The 19,231-nt window shown below is 47.3% G+C and overlaps 1 protein-coding gene across 1 annotated transcript in view; it reads right to left on the bottom strand.

The window, feature by feature from the left end:
- The window catches only part of RASGEF1C (RasGEF domain family member 1C), a 68,340-nt gene extending 49,724 nt beyond the window's left edge, over positions 1 to 18,616 (bottom strand). The window contains exon 1 of the mRNA XM_032196643.1: positions 18,525 to 18,616. The gene's annotated coding sequence lies outside the window, so the exon portion shown is untranslated. The remainder of the gene's footprint in view (positions 1 to 18,524) is intronic.
- Between the last annotated feature and the right edge of the window lie 615 nt (positions 18,617 to 19,231).

Raw genomic sequence — 19,231 nt, 5'->3', positions numbered from 1 at the left:
TTACCATTTGCAGACCCATCCAAGGTAAGCAGGTAAGACAGCAGCTTGATGTTAAACATAATCCGGTGCGACCATGCGCAGCGTGAAGGAGAGATCCTGCTCTCCCACGCTGCCTGTTGCTTCCCTTGCAATTTAGACAGCAACTGGAAGACAAGAGGGGTGAGTCTGCTCAGTCTGCTGATCTAGCAGAAAATTAGCACAGCAAGAGGAGAAAAAACCCTCTGAGGACTCCTTTGCCCCGTATCAAAATTGAATGTTGCCCAGAGGACAAGCCCAGTGAGCCAGCTCCTGTTGGCCACACAACCTGCAAACCTAAGGCAAGGGAGAGGGAAGAGATGCACAACTGCAAAAGGGGAAAGAGACTGTCCCTTCTGGCATCTGCTCAGTTAGGGTGAAACCTTCAAGCCCCGCTCTTGGTGAGCAAGTGGCATCCAGCATACGTGGGGGAGGGCACAAACTTGTGTATTTCGGGCTAGCCAACAGACAGAGGCAGGTTTGCAGAATAACACATAACCAGTGCATGCAGGGACGTGCACAAAAAAATCCCAGCACGTGGCTGGCAGCCTGCGTGATGCTTTCGCACAGCTGTGCCGAGGCAGACGCAAAGCAAGGGCGCCCATTTGGCCTCCGCTCCGTACAGCTGTAAGCTTGGCCCGAGTCCCGCCAAGCACAGAAGAGTGCCACTTTTCATAGCAAATCCCTCCTTCCTTCCTGAAATGCTCCACGTATTGCTGTGATTTGGAAGGAAGAACACAAGAAAGAGGAACCCACTCTCCTACCTAGGGCACAGGCACTGTTAGGTGTCAGAGGTACGTGGCCCATTCCCACTGGGGGTAACGCAGGGGCTCGGTACCAGGAGGATCTTTATGCACGTGCTGCATACAGAACGGGGCTTCCTTGAACTCATTTCTGTGAATGACAAGATCATTTTCTGAAAAAGAAACTCACTCGGCTCCATCTGAGTAATTCCACTGATTGGAACCACTGGTAGATTGCTCTGTGGCTCACTGATTACGCTCAGTGTGAATAATTACGTTACGAAAATAGGCCGGCACTGACACTGCCGAGGCCAAGTCGGAGCAGCAGGGGACGCGGAGGGGCTGAGCCCACCTGTGCGAGGGCCACATGAGCACCCCGACTCCAGGAGGACAGCAGGAGGTGTCTGTGTGGCTGCAGAGAGCCCACCTCCAGGAGCTCCGAGGTTCATTTGTCCTCCCCTACGGCTACAGCATGCTCCCAAGTGGACGCGCTGCTCCATCCCGGGTCCCAGCCGCGCGTTTAGCATGCATGACGGTGCTCCTGAGGGCAGCGCCTACGCGGAGCGGCACTAAACATGCTGACAAAGGCAAGGGAAGTGACCTGGAAATGACAAAGTGAAGCGAGGCAAGGAGCAAAGATGAGGCAGCAGAGGAAAAAAACGTCTGCTTGGTTATATCGGTAAAGCCCACCGAGGAAAGGCGGCGGGGTTTGGCTGATACAGTTGGCGCAGTGCAGGCGCTGCTGGGTGTCTGGTTTGGGCAAAAGCTTTGAGGATTGGCAGCCAGAAGATTAATCCTGTGCCTCCCAGAAGCAGTGGGGGCTACACGTGGAAGAAAAAAGACTACTTTACTTTTTCATCACGTAGAATATTACATCAAACAGCAGAGACGTACTGTCCTGAGCACGGTAACAGCTTCCTGGCAGCAAGCACAGAGCTGCCACGCGATTCTTCGCAGCTCAGACTGCAGTTCCTGAAGCTGAAGTCCTTTTTTCATAACAAGAAGTAGCAGAAAAATCACTTGATCCGGAAGGGATCACTTGTAAAATCAAAATCAGTTCGAAAACTAAAGAGCCACTTTTCACAATGAATGATGTTCTAAATACTGCAAGACAGGAAACAGTTTCCTGAAATAGGTGCCAGTTAATTAATGAGATGTGGTAAATGAGTGCATTTCCTGCACAACAAACTACAGATGTACCCTTACAAAGTACATGATGCTGAAGTGGAAGAAAACTATTATTCTGAAGTGAAAGACTGCCCGCTGGGGGGTTCGCACTAAAATAAGTCCTCCAGGAATACCTTCACCCAGAAACACAGGCAGCGACCAAGCAACCCTTAAACATACCAGTATCTCCTAAAGGAATCAGTACAAAGATGAAGCTCCTAAATGCCCGAGAAAACACATCAGCTGGGCCTGTTGGTTCATACAAAAGCTCAGGAGGCAGGGCTGAGCTGCCTCCTGGGAATAAGACCCTCGGGGCACATCCATGAGCTGCAGTATCAAGTCATGAACCGGCTCTGGGTCCTGCACGAGGCCACGCAGACACATCTCAGCCTCAGCACCCTGGGACCACAGCGTACTTGTATTTAATCAGTGAATGCCAGCGTGTGCTGGCTTGTCTAGAGTTACTTAAGCATTTGGGCACTGTGCTGCATTGCAGGGGGCAGGCAGGACGGCGCAAGCAGACAGCAGCTTTTCATCACCTGACACCCTAACCCCTCCGAGAGAGGTGCCACTAACAAACTGATGGAAGAGACCAGTCCTAAGACCACCGTGGCTCATGATGACCCTTCCCAGATCAACCCGTAACACCCCCAAAGCCACCTCCCCCAGCCTTCTTTCAGAAACCTGCCTCCAAAACACTTTACATGTGCAAGGCTCCCAGCCCAGAGGGAACGGTGCTCGCTGAGCGATTCACCTGGTGGGCTCCTAGGTGGGAAAGTCATTTGGGAGAGACACAGCCATAATCACACACTCTGGGTGTCCAGCCCCCAGTACTATTAGTCCTTAGCAGACTCTGTGAGCTACCAACACAGAAATACTGTTCAGGTTATTCCCTAGAATAATAAGCACCAACCTTATCTGCTCAGGAACATCTCTGAGCTCTCTCACTGCACACAGCCAGTGTCAACTCACTGGGATGCCAAACGCTTGACTTTCATTACGGCAAATTATTCACAGCAGAAGTGTCATTTTAGCAAAGTAAACCCCTTGCCATTACAAATATTTTCAAATCATGACTTCGCTTGCCTTATACCTGCGGCATCTTAGCCCACACTGCTCTGCTCTCCTTTAGACCATGCTTGGCTGTTCCCACATGAAGGAGAGTCTCCAATTTACCAGAACACAAAGCAAAATTAACAATAACCTTCCTGAGACCTTCAGAAAGAAGCATTAATATTAATTTTTACTGCATTTTGTGATTTTTCCCATTCCCCCAAACAAATTCTCTTTTCCTACCAGAACGCCCAAGTATGCACGCGCTCCATCTTCAGTATAATCAATATATTGACACAGAAGTGAATGCCTTGCAATACATCTTCTTGCTGCTTTAATACCCTGACTTTTCCCTATGGCTGTTTGAACTAAATCCATTCTAAATCTTAACTGTGTTTCTGTACCAATGATTTCCAACTCAGAGGCTTTGCATTGACAATTACACACATGCCCGCACATACCTACATACGAGTCTCTGTTAATTAAGAGATACTTGAATCCTTTAAGACGATTTTCCAAATTTTACAATTTCCCCTACAACACTAGTTCGGTTACCAATTAACCCTCCTGAAATATCACTTTGTCCAATGCTCTTAAAACAGTTCTCTCTCTACACAGCGGAGAGAGGCAGCGCCATGGCACAGAACCATGCTTTAATCTTCCAACATGCAGATATCGAGTCTGGGCTTTGTTGTAACTGTGCTTTTTGCTAACCTATCCAGGGGTGAAAACATTCAGCATGAGTTATTCCCAACTCCACTTACCCACGTTTATTTTGTTAGCTCAGAGCAGAGCCACCGAGCCACAAGAATCCTCACCCTATCCTCAGCGGTCTGTTTGGTACGGCCAGTGCTGGCAGTGAATGCAGATTTAGCACATTAACAGAACAAGTAGGATAAAACAGCAACAGGAGAGCAGAATAGGTGTTACAGCAGCTGGAACACACCTTACTTCAATCTCCCAAAACGTGCACCTCTGAAACGGCAGCACCACTTCCCATTTCCAGGCCTGAGTTTGTGCTGTCAGCTGCCCCAAGAAGCGGACACGGACAGCAGCTGAAACTGCTCGGCCACAACAGGGCTGGAAGTACACAGAGGGCTTGTCCTGCCCTCAGCTTGCACCAAAATAGCTGGGGAAACGAAGTGGAGGCTCAAGTCCCTGGTTGTGCCCCAGAACATCAGTTTAGTCAACCTTACTTGGATGTCAATGGAGTCTTCAGGACCATATTGGTCTTCACCCACAAGGCAGTAAAAGGAAGACAGGAGTAGAAACAGTCCCTCCCGCGAGCCATGGCTGTCTGGGTATTCTTCCTGCCAGCAAATCTTTGATTTTTCAGCGTTAGTGGTCTTTGAATTGAAGTCACCTGCAGTGTCCTGCATTTCCTAACATGCCTTTGTCCACTGGGATAAATGCACATTTCTGTGCTCTGGTCAAAAATGAGACTTTTTCCCCTGATCAAAGGAACTGCATCTTTCATGTTGCATAAATAACTACAGAAATGAAAATACTTTTCCTAGATGAGAATGAAAAAAGAAGGACAGAAACCTTCCTACATAAACACAACAGAATAGACACTCAAGTCGCATACCAAGCATTTTATGGTGGTTTGGGAAAGAGAAGGAATATAAAATTGGAAGTTAACATTCCTCATGGAATGAGATTACAGATATTTATTTTACGCTCTACTTGAAACATCATAGTAATTTTCATCTGCACTAATAAAAATAAATCAGAAGCTGATCTTCCATGCATTAAAATTACCATTTCATGCAACGGTCACAATGTTTCTGAGACACATGTGCCCTTTGGAACTCGTGCCACAAATAGAGCTGAATTTAAGGACTGCTGCGTGCACAAATTTATGACACCAATTCTTTCCAAAGCGGGATATCGTCATGTACAAAATGCCACGTGAGCAGCTACAGAAAAGCATCCAGCACTGAGTAAAGACCCTCAGCTTTCAGAAGAATATTAAGAACTGGGAAACTAAAAGAAATAATCACAATGGATGGCACCAACTGTTGGGTGACCAGCAGAGCCTGGTTTGGAGAACACTCATCACCCAGACAGGAATTGATGGATTCACCAGCAGTCTGCAGCCCAGCCTCTCCCAAAGACGCTCGTTTGCAGAGCAGGATTCAACTTGCTGTTAGACAGGAGAAGTTCAATATTCATTAACCAAAAGAGCCCCCACTCTGCGCTGCTGTCTGCAGTACAAATCATCTGCCTGTGGGTTTTGTCAATGCCATCGCCTGCTGCTTGGTGAAGGCTGCACCTCGAGACACCACGCGATGCGTCGATATCCCAGCCCTCAGCTGGGGGGTTCAGAGCCAGAGCCCAAAGCTCGGAAGCTGCAGCCACTTTTTGAGAGATTCAGATAGAAAATGCTGGAGAGACAAAAGGTTGCACCTCAAATTTGCATACAGCAACTCCTCGCAGTAGTTCAGTCTTTGAAAAAGAGCTATGTGAAAGGGAAGGATTGAACTGGGCAGCTGCCCCCTGGGACATTTACTCCAAATCCTCCCAGACAGCTCTCCAGCAGGCTTGCAGGTGCATCCTTTTGTATTGCAACTCAAGATGGCAATACATCTCAAAATGTGCTAAAACAAACTTGTCAGGTACATTGATTTTAAGCAGATAGTACACTGAAGTCATAGGGACTTCATAAAATCATAAAGAGATGCAGGCAGAAGCTGCTTCTTCCTTGCTCTTTGCTACCTGCCATCCCCATTGTTACTTCAGATGGGAGACGTGCAGGGAGGCAGCTCCAGAGGCAAGGGGGGCTGGGGTAACCTCACCCAGCTCTAGCAAACACTGCCAGGGGAAAATCCGAGGTTTCTTAAGAGGTCAAAGCCAACCTTTGTTAGATTCTTCTGTGTCTACCTTTCTATGACTGAGCTCAGCACCTTGGCAACATGCAGATAACCTGAGAAGCTCACTCAAGCCATAGCTAAGTACGGTAGAGCCCCAGTACTACAAAAGCTGTCAAAAAAACCTGCTTCCAAGCCTCTGGAAGCCATACAAAAAGATCTTCATAGCAGGGACCAAGCAGATGGCTAAGCACACAGTCCCAGCAGAGGCACGGGTCATGCTGGAAGGTAAATCCAGCAACCCGCAGAGCCCCGCAGACACCTTTCAGTACCACCCTGGCTGAAGTTTGCCCCTCCAGCACTGGCAAGGCTTGGTCACAAAGGTGTTTGCTCTCCCCTGTATGCCTGAAAACGCTCCTTATAACACAGCTATGTCACAGTCCTGTCACCATGTTCCAAATAACTCATACGAATGTCTCGCATTTTTCAAGTGGTGTCATAAAACGTGGGGCTGCACATGCCACAAACACTGACATATTTCACTAATACAATCCAGCAGCAGCTTACAGAGAATATTTATGCAGCTCTTTATTATTTCTTATGAAAGGTAAACGACCCTTTTGGTGAAATGGTGACTTGTGCTGACAGCATCTTTGTTTTTAGGGAAAAAAAAAAACAACAATGAAGGGAGGTTCGGTGAGTTTGCAAATTAACTGAGGGGTACGAATTTCTCCGGCCTTGTCATAATAAAAAAATTATCTTCAAAAGGTTTTACTGTCATTCATCTTTTAAGCTGGTCTTGCTAAACTAGTTACTTCACACAGTAATTAGCAGCAATATGAATGAGCTAGAGATGCCTATAAATTAAATCTATATATTGACTAAGGGAGTCTGGAAACACAGGTTTCCATGATTTAGAAATCACCTCCCCAAGATACTTTCATATCTTAAGGTCAAATATTTCTAAATGAGGAAATTAGTGATTCTGCTCATTAGCACAGGGCTGAGGCTAAGCAGAGTCAGCTGCACACCCCGATCTGCTAAAGCATTCCCAGGCCAAGGAAGCAGTAAGATTTCAGATGTCTGTCTAATTAAGTCTTCTTAATTGCTGTTTTACTAATTGGAGTAGAGTGGTTTTGTCATGATTTTAGCTGTTGACGAACAATTAAGTAGAATGCAGCATTAATTCCTCCTTTAACTACCGAGGAAGGCCAACGCATGCTCAGACTCCAGTGAAAGAAACCAAACCTAATCAGAGCGCCGTGGTTATTAGCACACGAGGTGGGAAGCCAAGAAACCAGCACCACTCCCCACCAAGCCAGCGGCAGGAGATCCCCACAGCGCTCCCAGCCCAAGCAGGTCGGATGCCACAACCTCAAGTCCTTGCACTTGCCCCTTGCCCATTGACAGCGACAACCTTTGAAGGCTATGCCAAGGTGACTCTTCACCAAGTTACTTTTCTTCTTCTTTTCTTCTGTGTTTTCTGCTATTCTACTTTTTAGCATTTCAGACAAAAGCCCGTTTGCATTTCTACAGGTATTTCCCGTTAGCACAGGTCTTTGCAAAAAAGATCTCTTCCACTGCTCGTACTGGATTCAGCCCCCTGCTACTCCATCAGGAACAAACTTTTCAATATTTTAAGCACTTACAAGAAGGACCTGCGTAAAGTCTCTGTGAATCCAATACTGCTTTTTCACAGCAGGGAGGTAAGCCAAGGTAAAAGCTGATGGTTCTTGGCTTTTCTAGAGCTGGCCCATTGGTAAAAGGGCACGTCAGCCTCACTCCCTGCTGTCACAAATACGGGGAACTTCAGGCTGACCCATGCCTTGGACCCATGACAAGGCAGGTGCAGCATCAGCTTTCATGGTTCTGGCACTGTAGAAGCCAGGAATTATCTGAAGTAATTGGGAGAGAAATTGGGCAAACTCATTCCCCTCTTCAGCAATAAGTCATCTTGGGGAAATTGCTCAAGGCCATTTGAAAGCCCCAAGTGATGCTCTCCCAAACACCTTTCCCTTGGGAGGCAGCTTAAGAGCAAGATTCAATCTGAAACAGTAGTATTCACTGCTTTCTTACAGCTTTTAGATCCCCTCCCCATCCCTCCAGGAGGCCCCTGGCTGCTCCTGCTTTCAGCCCTGATGCTCTTTCCAAATGAGATCAGTGCAAGCTCCCCGGGTCCCCAGTCTACACGCAAACCGCACCTTGAGGGGAACCAACACCAGCTTCCAAACTGTGCTCTTCATTCAGATACTTACTGAGTTTCTCAATCTTTTCCAGAGGACTAAGAATTGTCTTCAAGCTACAGAGGAAGCTTGAAGGGGCACCAGATCGCCCTAAGGAAGAGCAGTCCAAGACTCGGGGGACCAGGAAGGTTTTCAGGAGCCAGCTCTGAGCCCCTGTTGCCTGCTACATCACAAAGCGGCCCTTAGATGAGTCCCACAATCTCCCTGTCCCTCTGTTTCCGACTACCAGAAGTGGATAACAGCCTGTCTCTAGCAGGGAAGGACACCTTGATAAATGTACTAATTATCACCAGACACCCCACCCAGCAAGTAAGCACAGAGGCCATTTATTTGCCTAAAAAACTTCCAGTTATGAAATCAGTGCTAGAAAATTGTGCAAATCAAGACCCTGGAACATGATTAATTAAATCAATGGGAATTACAGAATTAATTTATAAGAAAACTCAAACCTAACATGAAATAGTTTGTATCGATCAACAGACAAAGTCCTTCCATGCGCTGAGAGCAAATCCATTTTTATTATTCTTAGCACTGCAGAAGCTGCCATCCAGCCGCTCCGCAGCACCGCCACAGCCCTCGCAGCCCAGCTGCAGCTCCACCGCTCCATTTGTCATCTCAATGCCCCATTTGTTCCTGGGAACACCGATCATCTTACACAAAGCAGTTGTCGTGCGTCTTCCCAGTCCCGACCATTTCGAGCGCTCCGCATTCCTCTCCGCACATGCTCGCGAACATCACTTGCCAAAAGAGTTTTAAACAGGCCTTGTCAAAGCATCCAAAGAGAAGGTGTTCAGGACAAAACCTCTGATTTCTTGTGCTGCTTACCCAAACGGCCTCACGCCTTACACACGAGGCTGTTCTTTTTGTAAGGTGCCACTGGGATATTTGGACGTGGCTCGTAAAGGGGAAGAGTTATGCCAGGAGGGTAGCAGAGAGAGACACGACACCTTGAAATAAATTCAGGCGCATAACTCTACAAAAAGGAAAGCCTGTCTACCTGTAACAGAAGCCATTAGGAAGTGATTTAAAGTAGTTTAGAAGTAGGATTTGAGTGGCTGTTTGAACACCTCCTTTAGAGCACAAAACACTCATCAGGCTATTTATAGTCCCTGGGGAAAAGCTCCTGATTTCACCCCGCCAGGCACAGAGGACCAGGATCTGTTCTCACTGGGAAAAAAGAGTTTCAGCAACTCCAATGGACATGAACAAGTCACTGGATTTATCTCACTTTAACTGATTTCAAAAAACTTAAAGCAATACTCGAGCCAAGTACTCTCAATCTCTTAGAAACTCAGCCCTGTACTAGACCTGCTGCTGTGTAGATAGCGATTGCTCATTTATTGACAGCAAAATGCTGAGGATCAAGCCTTAGTATCTGCTAATATCCCTCCTGAAATTGGACTTCAATGGTCCAATCCAACTCCCATTAACCAGAAAGGATTGAGTCCTATTTTCTTTAATGGAGTTGTACATGAAGTTGTAGCAGTTGGGAAAAATATTAGGAATTTTTTCCCCGAGTGGGCAAAAAAAAAAAATCAGGATCAGGGAAAAAATACATAATTTTTGGACCAAATACTTTTTACTGAGTGCATTTTATCTGATATGAAAACTCCAAATCTAAGGCTACAACAGAATTTCAACTACACTGATGTATTCAAATTAAAAAAATTAAAGTGTTGAGAAGTAGAAATCCACCTCTCATTCAGTTGGGCATTATTCAGAAGCAACCCTGGTAATTCAGAAGCAACCCTGGTGAAGCCAGGGCAGCTCCAGGAACATAAATATGAAGTGACAAGGAAATCCAGCCTACTATTCACATCACATATTTCATGCTTCTTTCTATTTCACAGTAATACACCAAGTTAAGCTGCTTATTAGATGGGCACATTCTCCTAACCGCAGCCAGATTTGTATTTTATGTCGGGCTAACCATCAGGACCGACTGCCCTTTAATCATAATACTGCTGTCATTTGTGGTTCCACTTTGGAAGATACTGGCTTTAATACACAAGCTGCACAGCTGTTAACATTGCTGTATCCCAGAGGAGAAAAAGCACAAGAGGAACTCCAAGAGAGGGATTTTACTGTAGCCATCCCCGTTCATACAGCCCTCTCGCACATTTTCCTCAAATATTTCTGCTAGCCTCTGTGATGCTGTAGCATGCGTTGCCAAGTCCCACAGCACACCAATTTGTAAATAATGACCTTCCTGACATGACCTAGTAACAGCTAATAGCTATGCCATAAAGAACAAAAGGCTTTGTTGCACAAAAGGTCTTTTATGGAATGAAAAAAAGCCCAAGTGCTTTTTATGAGCAGGATCACTACGAGATGCGTGCTTCTCGTGTGCTCTGTGTGGATTTGAGAAACGTCTAGCACCAGTTAATGAAGTTATCCTAGAAAACACAGACAACCCCCAAAACAGCATTTCAACACGCACACCGCAGCCTGGCAGCTTATGAATGAAATGCTCCGTAGGTGTTTGTGTACATTTATAATTTACGACACCACATTAAGAAATAAGACTGAAAATGACAAGCTGACACAACCCTGTACACCACGTGGTGGTATCTTAGGGCTTAGCGAGCCTCCCGACCAACGTCTTGTTTGAGCCAAACGGGATGCAAAGGATCTAAATCACCTCTAGCATCTGGGTAATGACCTGCAGCGACTCTGCCTTTACAATGTTTTTATTGGGGATGGTTTAAAACAATACACAACAAACACCTGAAGTGCTGTTTAACAGAGGCACAAGCTGTGAACAAAAGCATAAATCCCATCCCTGACGTGCAGAATTTGTGTGAGGTTCATGCTGGCAATCTCCACATGGATTGAAAGGATCAGAAACCTCTCCTCAAGGCCTTGGCACAGCAAACCATGCCCAAGTCCTCCCTTATGGCCTGAACAGAAGGGTCACATCTCACCTTGCTCTACTCCAGACCCTACTTCAGCATGCATCCCGAATTCGCATGAAGTCACTGCACATCTTACAGAGCCAGACATCCCTATCTGACAGCTCACGTAGGACCACAGAGCCAACTACTCTGAAGGGCAGTAAGAAAAAAAAATCTCATCCCTAAACAGCTAGCAGCCCTGTCCTTCATTTGCAAATGCCCACGCTCAGATACTGTCCGTGACTTCTGAAGAACAGGCCACATGTCCCAAATTATTCAGCTTATTTCAAAGTATCTTCAAGGTCACAGGCTTAACATACTTACCAATCTGTCATAAAAATATATTTTGAAGAGGGCAAAATTAAGAGCATTCTAAACAGTGGTCTTCCAAGCTTTGCTTGCTTCCTGACTTGGTTACATTGGACATGATAGGTGCAGTAACCATTACTAAAATGACTTAAAAACAAACAAACAAACAAAAAATAACAACAAAAAACAAGCCTCCAACCAAAGCAATAAAAACAAAACACTCCAGCACAAAATTACTTGATTCTGTCAAATGAGGTCTTTGTGGCAGTATGCCATGACCCAAAAGAATAAGTCCACAAGCAAAATTAACTACTTCATTTGTCTTTCACTTTGGGCTTTTTCTCCTAATAGGTATTGGAGCTTACCCCCGACCCTTCAGAAAAAGGCACAGGATCCCACAGTGTCAGTGATGCTGGGTGATATTGGGATGTCATGGCAGAGATCCCCAAACGTCTCCAACTCAAACCCAATGGACTTGCAGCAGCTCCAGCTGTTAGACAGCAGGATGGGAAATAGGAAGAAGCCACCCAAGTAAAAAACACACTCAATTAGTGGATAGCCTATACATTTTAAGGCTTCATACTTCAAACCCAAGGGGTTCTCCTGGGTCCATTGTTTGCCTTGGTGAATTACTTCATACTGTGTCACCCCAACAGCCACATCACCAGTGACCCGTGTAATTGTAACCTCAAACTCCTTTCTCCACATGCAGATAAAGCAGCTCTGCAGAGCTTCAGTCCCCTGAGTAAGACAACAGACTTGAATGAAGTGACAGAAGAGATCAGAAGACCTCAACAGTCATCTTTGTTTTTCCCAGACCCACTGGGTACTCACAGCATCCAGCCTGTGTTCCTGCAGAAGTGCCCTGGCAGCAGTCCAGGGACTGCCACAGAGCCCCGATGCTTTCAGAGGGCACTTTCTCCAGTCCACACAGCAGAGCAAGGGGTTGCACAGCGACGTCTGTCTGAAGTCTGCTCTTGCGCCCAATTTCTACATCCCTGCATAATCCTCATTCCTCTCCTGAGCTCCAGCCCACAGAAAGCATCTGGCCTTTTCTCTGCACCCATGCAGAAAGTTGCAGCTTCTCGCACTTGTGGCTTTTTCTTCTATCTGCTTTGATTTGTGGACAATAAATTCCCTGGAAGATGAGCCCCAAGGCCGGGTGACCAGACCCTGCACGCTGTATGATGTTTATACACATGCATTCAAACAGACTATATGTACGTGTTCAAAATCGCTCAGGAAATGAGCCACAAAATGTGTAAATGACAGCACATTATTAATCTTTTTTTTATAGCTTAAATTAGAATCTTTGGAATTTCACAGCCAGAGACTTTTAAATAGGTCAGAAATGTGCTAATCACACTTAATGATCGCGCTCATATGCGCTGCATCAGAGCTAGTAGCGAGGGAACCTGAGCAGAATGGATATGAACCACTGGTACATTCAGAAAAGCATTTAACAAACCTCAAGTGAGTTTTATGCCAAAGCCAAAACACACAGCCCGGGCAAGAAGTTGTTTTTGGTTTTGGTCCTGCTTGTCAGAACCGAGCTGTGAGATTTCATGCTGATCAGAAGCGAAGCGCTGTGCCTCTGCACCTTCCTTTTGGCTGGTGCTGCAGATTAGCAAGACTCCAGATTTGACCACTTACAACGGGAGAGCACTGAGTGATGAAAAGAAAGCCCTTCCCAATAAGGGATGTGCTTTATTAGTGCACTTGTCCACACACATTTCACCCCAGGTATGCAGAGCTAAAGCACATTCCTAGGTATCAGCATTTTGAGATCTCTTAATGAAAGCAACAGGAATATACACAGCAACCCCAACAATCATCTAGGCTCCAAACCAGGGAACACTTCACAATATTTCCAAGTTCAGACACACACATGTTCTCTTTACAACTGGACTGCACGTACAATACACCTGATGGAAAAATTGGGGAAAACATGAGAATTTCAGTGAAATACACCAGAGCTGCTAATTAACCCTCTCCCGTCAAGCTACTGATACGTAACCAAAAACTTAAACCAGGAAAAAAAAAAAAAAGTCAGCTATATTTTATGTCAAGCTGAGGAAACAAAGTCAATGTTTGTCTACTGTGAAAGTACAAAGTCAGCAGGGGAGACTGCTTGGAAGCTTATAAGAAAGCTACAGAGAAATGTTTTTTGGTTTCTTTTTTTCCTCCAGTCAAAATTGGCTTCTTCTGAAAAACAAAGCAAGGCAAAAGATGAAAGGCCTTCTTTTTTGAAGCCAAAGATGAAGAGTACAAAGAATATTAATGACTAACAAGTCTGTCCATAAATGCCATGAGCTTAGCTGCAGCAGGGACAAGAAGGAAGAACAGCTCTGCTGTTAAGTAATGAAGTTTCTGATCTAACCAGCAGCGCTGAAGGCTGATTGGGTCATTTAGGAAAGGAGCATTAGTTCAGAAGAACACAGATTTGCTGCGAAGGATGAAAGGTAAGAAGATGCCATTAGACACATGTGAGTGCTCAGGATGGCTGTGGCTCACTCACAACGCACGGAGCAGTAGTGAATTCCCAATTAGGTCTTGTGTCTCCCTCCTGCATGTTTGGATGTGTAGGCACACATGTCTGTCCTGCAGGAAATTTAGGAATTCTTTCAGATTTGTCACTCACCTCGCATGCTATTTCCAAGGCAATTCAGTTTCAGAACGTTGTACTTTAATGAATCGCATTTCCCAAAGGAAAACTTCAAAAACACAAAGAGGTTTGCCTCTGGCATGGTTATCAAACCCCACAGGGGCCTGCCCAGCCACCGCAGCTTCCCAGGCTCCTGGCACCCCCACGCCAGGAGGGATTTGTTGACAAAGGGCAGAGCAGCAGCGGAGGCAGGCGCCCAGCCTCTCACCTTCACGCCACGACGTACAACAGCACCGAGCAACATCAGCACAAAGCACATTCCTCCACGTTTGACATTCGCCCGTTCTCCTTTGAGAAATTCTTTGAACTCGGGGAAATAAAGCAAAACAAAACCACAGAGAAAAATAAAGAGCCAGGAGTGACACTAAGCAAACTTCAGATTGGGAATCTGATTCATTTGCCAGCTCACGGGCATACACACCTAGCGTGTCTATATTTATACGCGGGGACTCAGGCTCTCTGCTCTGTAGAGGCATTCTGAGCATTTTTAAATCAGCAAGAAATCAAGAATCATCGCGCTTCCAGGAGAGATGATGGAAAAATCCCCCCTGGTCTAAGCTGTGACCGTTCAGGTTACAGGAGCCTTGAGACTGCAGCTCTCCTTACAACATCCAGCAAGACGGAGAGCCAGAACAGATAAAAAAAGTATTTGACATTCTTTCCCTTGACAGGCCATTGCTCACTCCTGCAGACAGACTGGATTTTGGATTGGAGTCTGATCCAGTAGATGATATGAGAAGTCTTTGTGTTAACTTCAGAGGCCTGTGGGATGGAAATTTGGGGAGCATTCTTATAATATGAAAGCTGGCAATGTTCAAGCAAGCACTGCCAGAGAACTGTGCTGCTGCCCCCGTCTTACAGGGCTGGGCATTAAAAGCTGCAAGTTCAATGCCAGCTTTGTCCCTAACACCCAGCGGTCTCAGCAGATCCCCAAACTCTCAGCATCTCCGTCTGAGAAGTGGGGATAATGAAGTGTCCCAGCAGAAGCAGGAAGGTTCGTTAATGCCTGCAAGCACTTTGTAGATAACGAACATCGAGACAGCAGTTAGCAGAGGGATTTTGGGCGGGCAGACATAAATCTGAAGTACTCACATCGTCTAAGCTTTTAGACAAGTATAGCAGCAGATCAGTTCCCTGTATTTAGTGGTTGTGGGCTCCATCTTCTCAACATACTGAGCAGCCTGCCTTTGATCCAAAAAATGAGCCCAGGGAGAATATTCACATGTTTAATGTTAATCATATGCTTAAATGCTCTGAATTCATAAAGAGGGTAAAAGAGAAAAGTGTTCCCCAGCTCCAAAACAAACACAAATTTCCAGAAGTTATATTTAGGACATGAGTAAACATCTGACCACCAGAGAAAAGGCCTCAGCTACACACCTGCTCAGCTTCTGCAGCCCTGAAGAAACCCAGAGGTGGGATAAGCGTCTGAAGTGAGTTTGCTGAGACAAATCATTTCTTAAATAACCAATGGGATGTTATTAGAAAGAAGCAAGTCGGAGCATTTAAACTACTAATCCACAGCCAAAAAGGGTCCCTGAGCAAGGAAAGGAGGAAAACAAACAAACAAACAAACAAACAAACAATAAATGAAGTTTGCTAAAGAATTCATCACATAGATTTAAATTATGGTTATAAACTAATTTCCTATTATTGATTCCTTTATTTACTGGACAGGCACTGCCACCAGGACCCCACAAGCACCTCAAGCCTTGCAGCAGACATTGGCAGCACTTGAGCATCATCTCCTTAATGCTCTGCATTAGAGAAAACTTAAACATTATGCAAAAGGCTTTAGGACACCCTCCACTTTTCCCTTTAAAGCCTTATTCATTTTAAGCACAGCTAAGATGAGAGAGATCGGTGTATCCAAAACTTCTAACTCATTTTTACCTCCTGCTAAACTCCTGGCCTAATCCCTTGGGGCTACGAGTGTCCTACACCTGCTGACTGGGGTGTCCAGCAGCCCGTCCTCTTGCATCAGCCCCACCTTGGCTCCTGCAGGTGCCTCAAGTCACTCAGCAAGGACACAGCACTGCTTTTGCAGGGGTGAATCTGGCCAGCAAGAGAAGGTACCCATGGCATCAGGTGAGCTGAGCTCCACCTGGTTGCATGGATGCACCACCAGAGAGCAAGAAGTGCTTCAGGCCACGTTCACAGCTACGACCCGATCGGTGTCAGGAGCACGCACAAGTAGCTGGCTTCCAGAGATGATTTTCAAAACTCTGCTCAACAAGCATATATAGCAAGAAAAGCCGCAGGCAATTAAAGGACCACTATCCAGAGCCTGATTGCTCTAACAGATCCGTAAACATTACCCAGCTTACTCACAGCAACATCACGCTTCACCAGCGATGTGAAAAGGACAAATCACTCTCTCAGTCTAAATCACCCAAGATGCTAAATAAGGTTCTTAATTATTTCAAAAGCCTTCTTTTTAAAAAAAAAGAATCCTTTAAGATTATTGTCTCCAAGCTTGATTAAAATAACACTTAAAATCCTTTCACCTGAACATCATTACGTGAAGTTGACCCAGTGCTATAATAAAAACGTTTTCATCTCAACTAATGAATTTTTGTGAAGCATGCTGTTTTCTAACAGACACGCCACATTATCTGAACAAACCAGGGTTTGTTAACTACATTAGTCACATCTTACAAAGGGTTAACCAGGTAATTATCTCCCTTGGTTGGCTGAACTAGGACTATACAAAACACTGTGCTTCAGAGGAGACAGCAGCTTGTTCCTACCTCCACCTGCCATAAACCAAAAACCACAGGGGACAGAATTACATCGCTCCGTGGGGCTGCGGGAAGTCCAAGGGAAGTGACCCCAGAAGCAGAAACACCGGGTTTGTTCCTCCTCCTTTGCAAGGCACTTTGCTGTCCTAAGGTTTGCAGGTTCTACAGAACACCACAAAATGCAGTCATTGCACCTCATTAGCATGAGCTGGCAGACCCCGCCACCGGGGAAACCTTCTGGAGAGGGCCAAATGTCCCAGGAGACACCACTGGGACTTTCTCAGCATGTTGCCTAAGAAGCCCTGTCTCTCATGATGGGGTAGGTTGCAAGGCATAACCACAAACCTGCGCACTCTCAGAGCATCTCTGCCAATAAGCTAAGACCAGCAGGATATCACTGAGTGCCTCTGCTTTGTTCTGTGCCTCCACTAGAATCACCCAGGAGGACAACTCCAACAGACCTTCACAGCCAGGCACCTCTCCCTGGCTAGAACCTGGACTCACCCTTTCCTCTACCATTTCTTGCAATCCAGAAAGAGCATGAGAATAACACATGAACACATTCCCATCCTCACCCTTTACCCAGTCCTTCCCCATCCTACACAGGCAGTCCTCCACCTCCCAGCCCCACCAAAGCAAGCAGGACTTGAAGAATCCCGGGAAGCAGAGGCAAGGCAGATCGCATCGTTCCCGCAGAGCCACGGCCAGGCAGGAGGTGCCACCGGCTGTGGTTATCCCGCAGCAGGAGCCCGACACGGGGCAGGCTCGCTGGAACTGACCTTCCGTGCTGTATGGGCTCAGGAGCAGCAATTAACTTCCACTCTCATTTCCCTCTGACCTAAGTCCAGAACGACTCCCATTAAGTAATTACCGACACGTTGTCACTCTGGATTGTTGTCTCAGACAAAGAGCCCGCGGAGCTGCTAAAACAAAAACAATCTTTTGAAGCATGAAATACCTGCCCAGGAAATTTCAGCTGTGGAACACAAGTGAAACTGCAGCAAAGGACCACGAGGACCATCCAGCCCAAGGAATGCAATCCAGACACAAACAGCTCCTCCTCCACGCTCCTCTTTTCCCCCTCCTCGGTGTTTTATGCTGTGCCAGAGCTGAGGGGCTGGCGTGGGTCCGCACAGAGGCCACCCAAACCCCCCGAGCTATTTGGTGTCACCCAGGGACACCCCGGGTGTTTCGGCTGGCACGGACAGGGGCTGTGCAGCTGCTCCCATGCCCTGTTAATGAGGTACTACGGACACGCTCATGCTGCAAGCGCATCTTTGACATAACGTAGCATGACAATTTCTTCAGAGCCCCAGAAATGCAGAGCATACAAATAAACCTGAGCGCTGAAACCACCTCATTGTTCATAGGAATATGCACACTGCACCTGTTACGGCCAAGGGCACTGCCCGTGCCTCGGAGCTGATTATTCCAGCCTCCACCAAACCTGTCTGTCTCGGAGGGCTGTTAAATTCCAGGAGCAACCAAAACGCTGCAAAATTATTTCACGAGAAGAGATCACGAGCGGGTATACAGAGAGGCGTCTTTAGATCCAAGGGAAAGAAAACAATCCACAAACTGACATTTTCCCCCGAGCTTCTCTTACAGCAGAAGACTCCGTTTAAATTAAATTCGGCTGCAAGAAAAGAACTCGGAGACCGACACCGGCAAAGTCCGAGCCCGAAGCAGGGATCTGGGAGCCCAGCCAGCCCCGGGCTGGGGGCAGAAGGACCGGGGGTCGCCCCCGGAGCCCCCAGCCCCAAAACAGCCGGGGAGGGGGGGGGGGAGCAGGGGGCAGAGCCGGGTGGGGTTTTACCTGGAGGGGGAAAGGAGAAGGAAGAGGAGGAGGAGTGCGGGGAGGGACCCCGGGCCGGGGGCACTCACCCAGCTACGCGCTGCCCCCGCTGCCGTCCATGGGGGCGGCGGGGGGACGGGAGCCCGCTGCGGGCCGGAGCCGCCCCGCGATCCGCCGCATCTGCCCGCCGCCGAGGAGGAGGAGGAGGAGGAGGAGGAGGAGGAGAAGCAGGAGAAGGAGGAGGAGGAGGAGGTGGAGGAGGAGGAAGAGCGGAGCTCGCCGCGCCGCCCCGGAGCCCCAGAGCGCAGCCCGGCCGCAGAGCGCCGCCTGCCCGCAGCGCCCGGGATGCGCCCGGCGGAGGGGAGGGGGCTCGGAGGGGGGCAGGTGCAGCCGGGCTGGGGTCCCGCAGAGCCGTCAGAGCATGGGTGAAGCTACGGGGAGGTGTTTATCTGCTTGTTTCTGAAAGCACGTGTCCCTAGGAAGCAAAATGACCGCGCCACGGGTTGAAAGGGAGGATGCGACATCGCAGTTTTCCAAGGCAGAGGTCACACTAAATGCTGGGGAAGGCTTTTGAAGCGCAGCCCCACCTTAGGATGGCCACAGAGGATGTCCCTGCAGGATGACAGGAGCCTCATTTGCCTTTTGCTCTACCTGTGCTCTCCGTGGGCCAGGTAAGCTGCTCCACTTCTTCCCAGCTCCGTTTGCCTTTGGAGCAGTTGCCAGTGAGGACACGCTAACACAAGCCAGATGCGCAGGCGTTTCGTGCTTGGATGTGGGGAGAATGGATCAAGCCCAC

This window comes from Aythya fuligula, chromosome 14 (genome assembly GCF_009819795.1).
Source record: "Aythya fuligula isolate bAytFul2 chromosome 14, bAytFul2.pri, whole genome shotgun sequence".
In the NCBI taxonomy this organism is placed as follows: domain Eukaryota; kingdom Metazoa; phylum Chordata; class Aves; order Anseriformes; family Anatidae; genus Aythya; species Aythya fuligula.
This window is presented reverse-complemented; position numbering and strand designations above follow the sequence as displayed.